The sequence below is a fragment of the Antechinus flavipes genome, chromosome 4 (assembly GCF_016432865.1).
Source record: "Antechinus flavipes isolate AdamAnt ecotype Samford, QLD, Australia chromosome 4, AdamAnt_v2, whole genome shotgun sequence".
Lineage (NCBI taxonomy): Eukaryota > Metazoa > Chordata > Mammalia > Dasyuromorphia > Dasyuridae > Antechinus > Antechinus flavipes.
In genome coordinates this window covers 359,819,985-359,833,120 of record NC_067401.1, presented here as the reverse complement: position 1 = coordinate 359,833,120, position 13,136 = coordinate 359,819,985, and the positions used below count along the sequence as shown (strand labels likewise).

The 13,136-nt window shown below is 31.9% G+C and overlaps 1 protein-coding gene across 21 annotated transcripts in view; it reads right to left on the bottom strand.

Annotated features, from left to right (window-relative positions):
* The window catches only part of AFDN (afadin, adherens junction formation factor), a 161,876-nt gene that overhangs the window by 35,471 nt on the left and 113,269 nt on the right, over positions 1 to 13,136 (bottom strand). The window lies entirely within an intron of this gene.

Here is a 13,136-nt window from a genome sequence, read left to right as displayed (position 1 = left end):
CCAGGGTCACACAGCTAGGAAGTGTTAAGTGTCTTTTGGTAAACCAAAATCTCTATATTTTAAAACTATATTAAAGGATTAAACCTTTAAAATCTCTCTCTCTCTTCTACTTCTTTTCTCTTAACTGATTTAAAAACCATAAATTGATTATCCAGTACTAAGGAGAACGTTCTTATTTTGCATGATACATGTTTGACAGGTTAGAATGGCATCCATATATTTTCATCATAAACAATTCTTGTTCATACACTTGCATAAACCCTTCACAGACATTTTGCCTATAAAACTTCTTTAGTCTTTTAATATTTCGTGGTTACCGATGGACTACCTATCAATCATAACTTCCTCTTACATGACTTGTTTCTTTTTCTGATCATACCACCTCTTAATAGTTATAAATTTTATTTTACTTAAGCACAAATCTGACAATAACACTCTCCTATTTAATAAGTTCCACTGGTTCCTTAGGGGTTCTAAGAAAAAGTGTGGAGTATTTATTTCAAAATCTTAATGCAGTTTAAGCTAGTAAAGCCTAAAACACAAATTTCTCATTTTTAAAATCCTTCACAACAAATCTAGCTGATCCTTTCCTTCAGCATTTTACTCTCTACAGGGAAATGAAGGAAGTCTTCTCTGTTTTACTCAAAAAGAACAATCAATTTCCTATCTCAGCAGCTTTACACAAAGCTGCTCCTCATGCCTGGAATGGACTCCCTCCTCAATCAGTCAATAAATATTTATTATTTCTCCTTACTTCTACATTAGAGAATTCTCTATTTTGTTCAAGATGCAGCTCAAGCACCACCTTTAAGAGTTTGAAGAGAAATAAAAGACTTTTAGACATGATAAATTTCTATAAAACATTCAGTTTGAGGTGTCTGACAGGTTTTTGGAGTGTGAGGCTGAAGATTGGGAGAAGATAGATGAATAAGTAGGTCTAAGTGTCCTCAGCAGCAGAGAAATGATCATTTGAAGTCTTAAGAAGTGATGAGATCTCCAAGTGAATTAGTATTATCACTTCCACAATTTCAATTTCAATATGATGTAAATCAACATAAGAAATTAAATAGGAATTTGTGGGGAGTTTTTGCAGAAGCCACAGGAGACGTGAAGTCCAGCAGATGTCACAGAAAAAATTTAAATACTCCAAGATGTATAAAATATATGAAATATATGTTACATGACATCAAATTTAATCCTGAGAACTTGTTTAAATCAAAAAGTACATATAATGGAAATTTGGACAGAAGCAGAAACAATATTTTATGAAAGGCTTGGCTGCCAAACTAAGGACTTTATATTGATACCAGAGGTGACTGAAAACCACTGGAGTTTCATAAATTGGAGGGGCAGTGATATGATTACACTTATCTCTTAGCAAGATGAGTTTGACAGCCCACTGGAGATTGAGTGGGGGAGAAACGAATCATTAAGAACAGTTAGCATGCTATGAATAATCCAGGTGTGAGATGATAAGGTCCAATATTAGTATATTAGCAGTGTCAGAAGAGAGATGCTAAGAAGAGAGTACACAAATGCCAGTACTGGGAATACCCTCTCTCATTTGTAATGCTATCTCATCTATTGTTTTGTGAGCTCTTTGAAAGCTTATTTATAGAATCTCAGAATTAGTAAAGACCTGGCATATGCTCCTGACAAGACTGTAAATTCACTGTCTTGGGGAGGAGAGAAGTAAGATCTAGGAAGACTGTCTATTTTGAAGGATCCAAGTAATGAAGGGCTTTGAATATCAAATTTTATATTTGATCTTGGAGCTAAAAAGTCACTGGCACTGAATGAATGAGTATTGACAAGGTGAGTGCCAAGCTTTAGGAAAAGCAATGGGAAAGATGAACTGAAATAGGAAGAGACCCAAGACAAAAAGGCCAAGCAGAAAGCTGTTGTTATAATCTAGGCATTTATAATTATTTTCTCATTTGATCCTTAAAACATACTTTGAGAAAGGCACTATTATCATCCCCATATTTACATCAAGGCAAACAGAGATTAATCGGACTTGCCTTGGGTTATACAGATGCCTAAGACCAGATTTCGAAAGCAAATCTGGTAAAAAAAAAAAAAAAAAAAAAAACACAAAACATCATTTTTATCTAAGCATTCCAGGACATTAACAAGATTTAATATCGTCAAGTTTAATAAATTTAATTTGAAAGAAGTTTTTTGAAGGGATTTTAAAAAATATTATAAGTTGGTAATTAAAAATAATTAACAATAGCTAGGTGGTACAGTGGGTGGAAAAAAAAAGGGCCTAAATTCAGGAAGGCTAACTCAAATCCAGCTTCTGCTTACTAACTATATGTGATCTTGCCTCAGTTTTTTCAACTATAAAATTGGAATAATTAACAGCACCTGCCTCCAAAGATTGTTGTGAAACTCAAATGAAATAATCTTTGTAAAAGATTATTGTAAAATTTTTTATTGTATTATATTTATTATACTGTAATTTATATTATATTTCTTTATTGCATTTATTATATTTGCTATTATTATATTATTGTAAAAAAATTGTAAGACAGCAAGTATTTCACACATAGTAATGTAGAAAGTACAATGAGGGAGAAAAAAAAACAAATGAAGAATTATTCATGGCCCCATTGGGCTTTTTAAAAAACAAAGATGGCATATAAATAACATTCCTTAATGCCTATAACATTTTTAACATAACCTGAATTATCAGAAAAACTTTAATTGTTGAATGTACCATCATGTCTAATATATGGATATCAATGACTTTTTTGGTTCCATTTATAAATGGCGCCACTTGTAAATGAGATTTAAATGTAAAAATAAGCTTCCTTTCTTGATCTCCTCAACAGATAGTAACTTCCCTTTTAATGTATGAGATTTTACATTTAATTTTATCCCAAGATAATATTATCTGTGCTCTAACAATTTGCTATCAGAAATACTTAAGAACCAGTCACTTTGAATTACTAAAAGAGGACCTCTTAATGAAAAATATTCTAGTTTAGTAAACTGATAGCCCAAATATTTTAAACGATTAAATTAAAATAATCAAAGTTCTTCCTCAAGTCAATTTGAAAAGACAAAACACTCAGATTCTACTCTTTAGTTACCGTCTAGATCAGAAATTCTTAACCTTTTATTTATCATGGATCCTCCCCCTTTTGGCAATCTGGTAAAACTTATGAACTTGTTTTCAGAATAATGTTTTTAAATGTCTAAGATACATAAGGTTGCAAAGCAATCAAATGACATTGTAGTATATTTTCTCTCGCTCTCTCTCAAAATTAAATGTACCACATACAAAGTAATAGCAATGTTGATGCGTTGATGAGCTGTGAATGATTTTGCTATTCGCATCAATACAATGATCCAAGACTATTCTGAAGGACTTATGATCAAAAAATGCTATTAATACTAGAGAAAGAACTGATTGTGTGTCTGAATGCAGACTGAAGCATACTTTTTCCCTAAACTTTATTTTTTCTAAGGGGTATTTTTTGGAGGGAGGAGGGAGGGATTTTTTAGATCCAATCCATGACTTTTATGGAAATGTATCTTCTCAATCGGGAGGAAGAGAATCTAGAACTCTAGATTTTTCTAGAACTTCCCATGAGCCAGAAGTTTTAAAAAAAAATGTAAATTGTTTGACATATATTGGATTGTTTGTTGTCTATAAGAGGTGGGGGGAAAAGGAGGGAGAAAAATTTGAAACACAAGATTTTACAAGGGTGAATGTTATGAGATTTTACATTAACTTTATTTCAACATAAAATTATCTGTGCTCTAACAACTTGCTATCAGAATACTTAAGAACAAAATACTTAAAGACCAGTAACATCTTTGCATGTATTTTGAAAACAAAAAAAGCTATTGTTAAAAAAAAATCCCATGCAATTGGAAAAAATATTAAAAAAAAAAATTAGCATTCCAAAAGAGGTAATAATGATGAGAACTCCCTTCAGTGACAGATTATATATCCTTCTAATTCATCTGTGTTGCCTTCCAATAATTTCTACATTAAAAAAAAATCATTATTCTGTAACTAACCTTTAATAATGAGCCTTTCCAAATTTAATATCAGGTTGGTTGTTCCATGGATACCAAAAAAGAGTTCCTTTACTGGGTTGATTAACAAAGCAAGATGGGACCTATGAATGTATATGTTCTACTGATGTAGTTTTTGGGACTATGGGTTGAAATCATGTGATGGCATCAAGACAATAAAATATGACAACATATGCCCAAGTTTTTAAAAAGTGAAATGGTTAAATGTCAAATTTCAAAGATGTCTGGTCAAAGACCTTTAGCTAAATTTGTTCACCATATCCACTCAATCTTATTTTTAATTAATTATATGTTATAGGAATAAGTTGCACATTTTAAAGTGCATCATTTTGGATTGTCTGACTGAGAACAAGTTAAGAGTATCTTAACAAAAAATAATACTTTCAAAATGATTGTTACCACCACATTTTTCTTCAAAAGAATTTACCAAGTAAGTATTGGCAATAACAATAAAAACTGATATTAATATGGTTAATTATGGTTAATTTATTAACATTAATGAAGTTTTCAACTGCTTTCAAGAGTCTTGTGAGGTAAATGCTTCTTCAACCATTCTTTCCCTAACTATATAGATGAATAATCCAGACTTCCAAGTTACCACGAAGGTACATCAGAATTCATAAAGTAGGAGTTTAGAGTGAAAAGAAATTTCAGAGATCTAATCCAACCTATACTTACATAAAAATTGTTACAACATCCATACCTGGCATTTAATCACTCAGCTTTTGCTTGAAGAACACTACAGAGAATAAACCCAATACTTCCTAAGCAATTCTTCTTTACTTTTAACAACTCTAACAAATAACTATATTTGTAAGTGTGCATATTTAAGCCAAAATCTGGGTGACTAACCAGATACTCTAACTTCATTGTTATCTGAATTGATTGAGAGTTTTCCTTTTTGATGAACACTATCTACATTATTTCTAAAATAAAGTAAAAGAAAGTAGCAGGACCTGCTTAGCTTGCAAGTATATGCTTCAAAGTGGGAAGGCAAGAAAAGCAGATGAAAATCAGATTAATGCACACGCATAATACACACACACACACACACACACCCTAAAACAAAACTTAATCAGTAAGTTGTGCTCTCATTTACTTTTCCTGAAATTGGAAGAGAAGCACTAACATCTTATAAATGACTTACCTGTTTTAATGCTCTGGTGAGGAAACACCACAAAGAAAATGCCAGCAAGAAAAGAGGCTTTCTTTTTTTTCAGTATTCCTGTCTTGATTAGTTGTCTGTCTTAAGGTACCAAGCAAGTGAGAATGAATATAGCAACCCACACTGTGAACATGCCAGTAGCATTTAATGAGTGAGTGTGGGAGTGGGATATGACTAACAGCTTAAAAACATCAGACTTTTAACACACATTTAAAAAAAAAAAAAAAACCCAACAACAACAAAAAAAAAACCCCTGAGGAAAGAAACATCTGCCTAAACAGTATTAACTCAACCCTATTGTATTCATGTATGGCAACACAGTTAGCAGTCTAGATTTAGAGGTCTTGAAACAATGGATGAGCTGAAATGACCTATGTGCTCAAGAATACTTAAAATGAACCAGGTGTGGATTCATTTATTTTCATCCTTATTGTTTAACTCTTTCATTAGCATAATTCATAAAATTATCTTTGATTTCTCACACTATTTAAAAAATTTCAAGGACTAAGCTTTCTAATTCAGATCATATAAGTGATGCCAAAATGTCTAGTATAAATGTAAGTTAGGCACAGTTACAGCATGCTCTTTGTTTTCCATGAGCCAAACAAGAGGAAGGCTTGATATTCTATTAATTTAAGAGTGTAATTTTGTGCATTTACAAAGTGACACTCCTTAACTTCTAGCTATAAGAATTTTAGAAACAAATTTTAGCTTTTTCTTCTCATAAAAACTCCTGCTACTGTATTTCTATCTTTATAAAAAAGCTAGTTTAATTCTAAAGTAAAGATACGCTTTATTTTTGATTATGTAGGTTTCTCCTTGATGTTAATTTCTAATATAAATCTAATTTTCAGCTACCTAGGGGCTTGTCTCTTGCTCTGCCATAAACAACATGTCAATAATAATAGTTCATTGTCCTGGAAAAAGTACTGACTGTACTAGAGCTGTAGTAGCCCAGAGTTCGTCCTTTGCAGTTTGTTTACCAATAACTAGTTGGGCCACTTTAGTTGAATTACCTAACCTCTCTGTTTCAGTTTCCTCATTAATAAAAGGGGAGGAGAGGAGGTAAAGGTTGATTAAATGACACATAAGGTTGCTTGTAACTTAAATAAGATACCTATCTATTTAGGTAACGAACAATTTTGCAATTGCTTATTTTAAAAAGTGATCTTAAAGACCAACCTGGAAACAAAAATAAAATACACTAGGAGTAAAAAAAAAAAATTTAACCAGATGCAACTTTTTTTTCAAAAAAGTACTTTCTTGTTATTTTAGAAAACTCACTGGAAGGGAGTTATTTGTATTTCTATAAGATATAATTCTAGGGATACACTATCTTTTAGTTTTCATCTTTTTAAGGAATTTTAGCATTTCCTGATTTCAAATATGTGAACATCTTTAATGTATCTTTATGACAAGTACTGCAAAATAGTAAAGGGAAGAAGGTCCATTCCTTTCCATACAATCAGAAGTACTTTGTTTCCCAGTAAAAAAATTCTTATTTTACCTCTCAAGCTACCTAAACAGTGATTTAAAATAAATTTCAATATACCTTTTAAATCATCAGAAATTTTCCTCAAGCCTACAAACTAAATATTTCAAGAAATTAATGAGATTGTCTAAGTACCTTATAAAGTATAATTTTATTTTCATGTATTAAAACAATAGAAAATATATCTTTGGGGAGTGATCTAACCAAGTAAAAAGATATGGGTATTTGTGCTTAGTTTCATATAAACAATATCCTAAAGGTCATTAATTAAAACCAATTTTTATAGCACTATATGTAAAAGCAATGGGATTTTCTTATATAAAAACATACCAAAAATACCACTACAGATTTCGTCTAGGTTTTAAATTTTAAACAATGCAACAAACTTTTGGCTAACAAACAACTTCTTACATTAAAGAGTTGTTTCACAAGGAAGTTAATTATTGACAAGCTTAAACAAGTTACTGAGAAAGAAAAAGCATTCTCTAAAAATCAGTTTCAATTTCACAGAAAAATAGCCACAACAACATGCTAACCAACTCACCATGGATTCTGTTCTTCCAACAACAGAAAACCACATTTTGTTCTGTAGGTCTGATTCTTGATCAAAAAAGAGTAAGTCTCCCCGTATATTCTCTTAGTTGTTCATCAGTAACCAACAGAATAATCTGCTGGATTTTACAAGACACCCATCAAGAGAGTTCAGAGCTAGATACTATGATACTGCATGGCATTTATCAACACTAGCTAGAACCAATACAACATTCAGATTCTTACGTAATCTGTCAGACTGCTCTGACTTTCATTTACTTTAAACTTTACTAAACTTTTAAAATGGGATCTTTAGTAGAAACACACACACACACACACACACACACACACACACACACACACACCCCTTCCCCAAATCCAACAAGAAATGTGCTGGACCACAGAAGTATGAGAAGAAGCAAAGTGATATTTTAAAAAAGTTTAAAAAGTAAACTGCATATACATGCTATTTCCAAATCATCTGGATTTCATAAAGCTCAACCACAATGTGGATGACAGGCAACTTTTAACATCAAAACATCTTTTAGACTTAAAGAAACCAAGTACTGCACAAACTTAAAACAAACAAACCAACAAACCTTGGTTCTGAGACAACCCTCTTCCCCAAAATACAATACAATACAAAACCAAAATACAAACATTCAATTATGTCACTAGAGTAAAAATTAACAGAAGGCTTTACTAAGGAAAAATTTGCAACACTAGAGCAGAAATGACATGGCAACAAAATTAATAGACATATCTTTAAAACTGAAATAAAAGGACTCACAATTTAAAAATTTAGTTGAAGAATTGCTATAATTTATCATATTTCATAAGAAAGCTCTGCAAGTTTAAAATTGAACTTGTCTGACTAAAAAATTAATTAAATATAAAAGAAAGAGAAATGAAGGTCAAAACAAAACATATTAATTAAAAAAATATATAACATTTCTGAAAGGCAGCATCCTATTATAGTGGATGCTAGCCTAAAGAGAACTAATTTCAAATATCTTTGAAGAGATTAGGTATCTTTTGACAAAATCTCTCAGTGGCCCCACTTCTCTTTAAGTCTCTCTCTATATACTTTGTTACAACAAGTAGAGGTGTTGCAGCTCTAGGAAGGAGTGTTCTAAACAGCCTCCAGCTCCCACAGAAAAGGGGTTGGAAAAACACCTGATAGTGGTCAGGCATTGTCAATAATATGGGAATATAAACTCTTGTCTGGTGAATTATATTAAGCCATACTAAGTATTTCCTCAAAGTCATTCATGTGGCTGATGATATCCACTTATTTATTGTATTTTTTTTTTTTTTTTGGCTGAGGCAATTGGGATTAAGTGACTTGCCCAGGATCACACAGCTAGAAGTGTTGAGTGTCTGAGGCCATATTTAAATGGACTTGTCTGACCCTGATTTTAGGGCTGGTGCTCTATGCACTATGCTACCTATCTGTCATCCATTTATTTGTAAAGCAAATGTCCAAGATTACTGGTTTAGGTTCTAATCATAGGTGAGATTTTCTTTTATATAGCCTGTGAATAGGGATTATATCAGTATCTAGCCTCATTAGACTCATTTAAATAACTTTTTTTTTCAAAATATTTTAAGGGAATCACATAGTTCTATGAAGAAAGAGGTTATAATGATACAATAATATTCACACTAACAGGTGGGACAATAGTACAGTTAACTAATATGGATACAGAAAAATGACAAGAAGTTGAGATAATAATTAAAAAGTTATTTTTAGTGGTCTGGAAGCACTGTTCAAGGAATATCAATGATGCATACTTAGTTGATAAGCGGTCTCATCAAGGGTTTTTTAAATAACTGGTAAAACTTTGTATTTTAAGTGTCTTCTTTTTACATTTTTTAGTTCCAACATCCATTAGAATTAGCTGGGCAATGAATGAATTTTAAAGAAAAAGGAACACAAAAGTACTGGTAATTTAGACTGATGTTGAAATAAAGACCTAAAACCTAAACTGCTTTTCCACTAACAGAAGTAATGCAAGAAAAATTGATAACGAATTCTGACTGGCATTTAGTTGTAGCAAATTCTAGAAAGTAGAGGCAGTGGTATGGTACAATAGGAGAAAAAAAAAAACCAAACGCTAAACTTAGAAGTTAGGAATTCTGTGTTCATAGTCTACTTCCAATGCTTACAGCTACATGATGTTAACATATTTCAAATTTCTAGTGGCATATTCCAAATTATTAGGCATGTATCCTAAACTTTATTATGAACAGTGAATGGATCACAATCAGAAACCAAAGTCATCAAATGTCTTAAAAATAGGTTTATGATAGGAGCTGACCATCATTCATGTACTGAGATTACTCAAAACCCTAAGACACTAATACATTTTTGTTCTAGACAATTCTCAGATGAAGAAATTGAAATTATTTCTAGCCATATGAAAAGATGCTCCAGGTCATTATCAATCAGAGAAATGCAAATTAAAACAACTCTGAGATACCACTACACACCTGTCAGACTGACTAAAATGACAGGGAAAGATAATGCAGAATGTTGGAGGGGATGTGGGATAACAGGCACACTAATACATTCTGGAGAGCAATTTGGAACTATGCTCAAAAAGTTATCAAACTGTGCATATCCTTTGATCCAGCAGCGTTTCTACTGGGCTTATATCCCAAAGAGATACTAAAGAAAGGAAAGGGACCTGTATGTGCACGAATGTTTGGGCAGCCCTCTTTATAGTGGCCAGAAACTGGAAACTGAAATCAATTGGAGAATGGCTGAATAAATTGTGGTATATGAATGTTAATGGAATATTATTGTTCGATAAGAAATGACCAGCAGGATGATTTCAGAAAGGCCTGGAGAGACTTACACGAACTGATGCTGAGTGAAACGAGCAGGGCCAGGAGATCCTTATACACTTCAACAACAATACTATATGATGATCAATTCTGATGAACCTGGCCATCTTCAGCAATGAGATGAACCAAATCAGATCCAATGGAGCAGTAATGAACTGAACCAGCTACACCCAGCAAAAGAACTCTGGGAGATGACTAAGAACCATTACATTGAATTCCCAATCCCTCTATTTTTGCCTGCCTGCAATATGGATTTCCTTCACAGGCCAATCATACAATATTTCAGAGTCTGATTCTTTTTGTACAGCAAAATAACGGTTTGGTCATGTATACTTATTGTGTATCTAATTTATATTTTAATATATTTAACATCTACTGGTCACCCTGCCATCTGGGGGAAGGGTGGAGGGAAGGAGGAGAAAAATTGGAACAAAACATTTGGCAATTGTCAATGCTGTAAAATCACCCACACATATAACCTGTAAATAAAAAGCTATGAAAAAAAATATATTTTTGTTCTCCTTAACTTTGCTATGATTGGTCCAAGATGGTATTAGAAAAGATTTATACCATTTCTCATCTGAGGATCTTCATGGAGATTAGGTTTGTTCCAAAGTAACCCCAGTTTGAAATTAGACCACAGATGATCTAAGATACTAAGCAGATAGTTTCCAGATAACCTGAAGTAAAATTTAAATTCAGCTGTTTTGTACATAAATGCTATCTGTGACTGATTTTGACTCAGTTTATATTTCCTTCATGTCAACTTACATCTACTAGATAGATAAAATTGCCCTATAAAACATCAATTTTATAATTACTTTAGCCTCTTTTTTTTTTTTATTATTACTTTAGCCTCTTAAAAAACAACAGCCCTCAAAATTGTCTATAAAATAAAGTCAAAGCCAGTGGTTTCCAAACTGAAAGCTAAAGAATGAGATGGTGAATCCATATGTCATTTTAAGATATATTTCCCAACAAAACATGCAGTTAAACTGTCATGAAAAAACACATTTTGTGTAATTCAAAAACAAAATACATGTAACTGCCATTGTGGTTAATAACTAAAATTCATTAAAAAGAATGTATCTATAGATTTTTTTTTGTTATGTATTTTTTCAATTAATTAACACTAATAATATAGCTATAATCATGTGGAAGTTGGTTTTTAATTACCTGGAGGCTTTTATACTCAAAACCTATACTCAATGATATTCCATTATGTTCATTTATCTATTTGTTCATTTACTCTCCAAAACATACTTGTTTTAGTTTGCAGAACAGTTGTAGATGTCCAATCTAAAAAGAAGTTTTCTCAACAGAAATTTAATCTATATCAAGGTCATTTCCACTAAAACAAAAGCTTTCATATAATTGTTTTGGTGGCTTTTTTTTCATAGAACACTAACATAATGAAGAATATTACTTAAAAAAAAAGACCAAGAGGAATCAACATGGTCAATTAATTAACCATCTAAGAGTAATATTAATTTTGTTTTTCTAACTTTGCTCCATGTTTTAGAGGCATTCCCTATTAAACAAAAGAAAGGAATGACCTACCCTGAAGAAAAACACTGATTGAACTGAGTATCATAGATTGTTAAATATCAAGGAATTCATTCAAATTCTGGTAGAAAATTCTATTACCTTGTTGAGCGAGGAGTTGTCCATGAAGGGAGTTTTCAAAGCTTTCTATCTCTATAACCTTTGTAAATGGCCAGTTCAATGCCAAAGAATTGTCTAAAAACCTAACTTTCATAGCACAAAAATAAATGTCATGGAATTATAAAGTTCAAAAGTAATTTAGCAACCCCATGTGCCTTCAGGCAGTATTCTCCAAGACACCACAGATAATTGGTACAATCCTGAAACATATTATTTTCCAATAAGTAATTGGTGGTAATTTTTAAAATTAAAGGTGTCAGAACAAAAAAATTTTTTATCATTAACTAAATCAGTTGCCACTGAAAATGATCCATCATCTAATTTTGCCCAGTGAATATAATAATGTAGTAGGGATTTAAATACCATGTAATATTTCACAAATTGAAATATATTTCATAGGTAAAATATTCCTCTTCAGTCATTTGAATCATGTCTAACTCTCTATGACCTCATTTGAAGTTTTCTTGACAAAGATCCTGGAATAGTTTTTAGTTTTCCTTTTCCAGTTCATTTTACAAATAAGGAATTTAGGCAAACACTTAGTGATTTGCCCAGGCTCACACAGCTAGGAAGGATCTAAGGCTGGATTTAAACTTATCAAAATGGGCCTTCCTAACCAGGGCTAGGACTTCATCTACTGACCCAAAATCATAAACATTGTTACTCATTGTAATGATTTAACAAAACAAAAATTGTAAATCACAGCTGATAATCCATTTGATTCCATCAATAGACAGCACCATAAATTGATAACAGAATGCAATATGAGAAGTTTGTTGCACAAGAATTTTATTGGTATACTAATTTCATTCTAAAATTTATGGTGAGAAAACAAAGGAATGATCTAACTACTTTGCTAAATATACAACCCTTGGATAACACAGTCAAAGTTCCTATTATTGCTAAGCAAAGCTTGAAAGCTTTAAATAGATATTCTAATAATTAATATAATTCTAATAACTTGGCATGTGTGAACAAAAAGATTACACTACTGAAAATAACAAACATACTTGTACTATAAACTGACTTGCTGAAGCATTAAGTGTAGTGTTAACTCTAGTTTACAGGTCAAATCTGAAATAGCACCAAAATGGTACTTTATCACAGTTAAACAATTTTATAAGGATCCACAAGGTACTAAAGACATATTTCCTCCTATGCTAACTTATATCATCACAATTATGTTTTATTTTGGCTAAACAAGCCTAACATCAGTTAACTGTTAGCCAAAGGAGTTGCAGAAAAGTATCATATTGTCTGGAAATTTCAAAAAGACATTGTCTTTTTTTTAGTGTCTGTCCTGTGCAAACTATTGGTGCTTCTTGTTGCCTCTCAGTCCCAAAGAACCTAAAATATCTAATCTATGCCCCAGAACCGTAC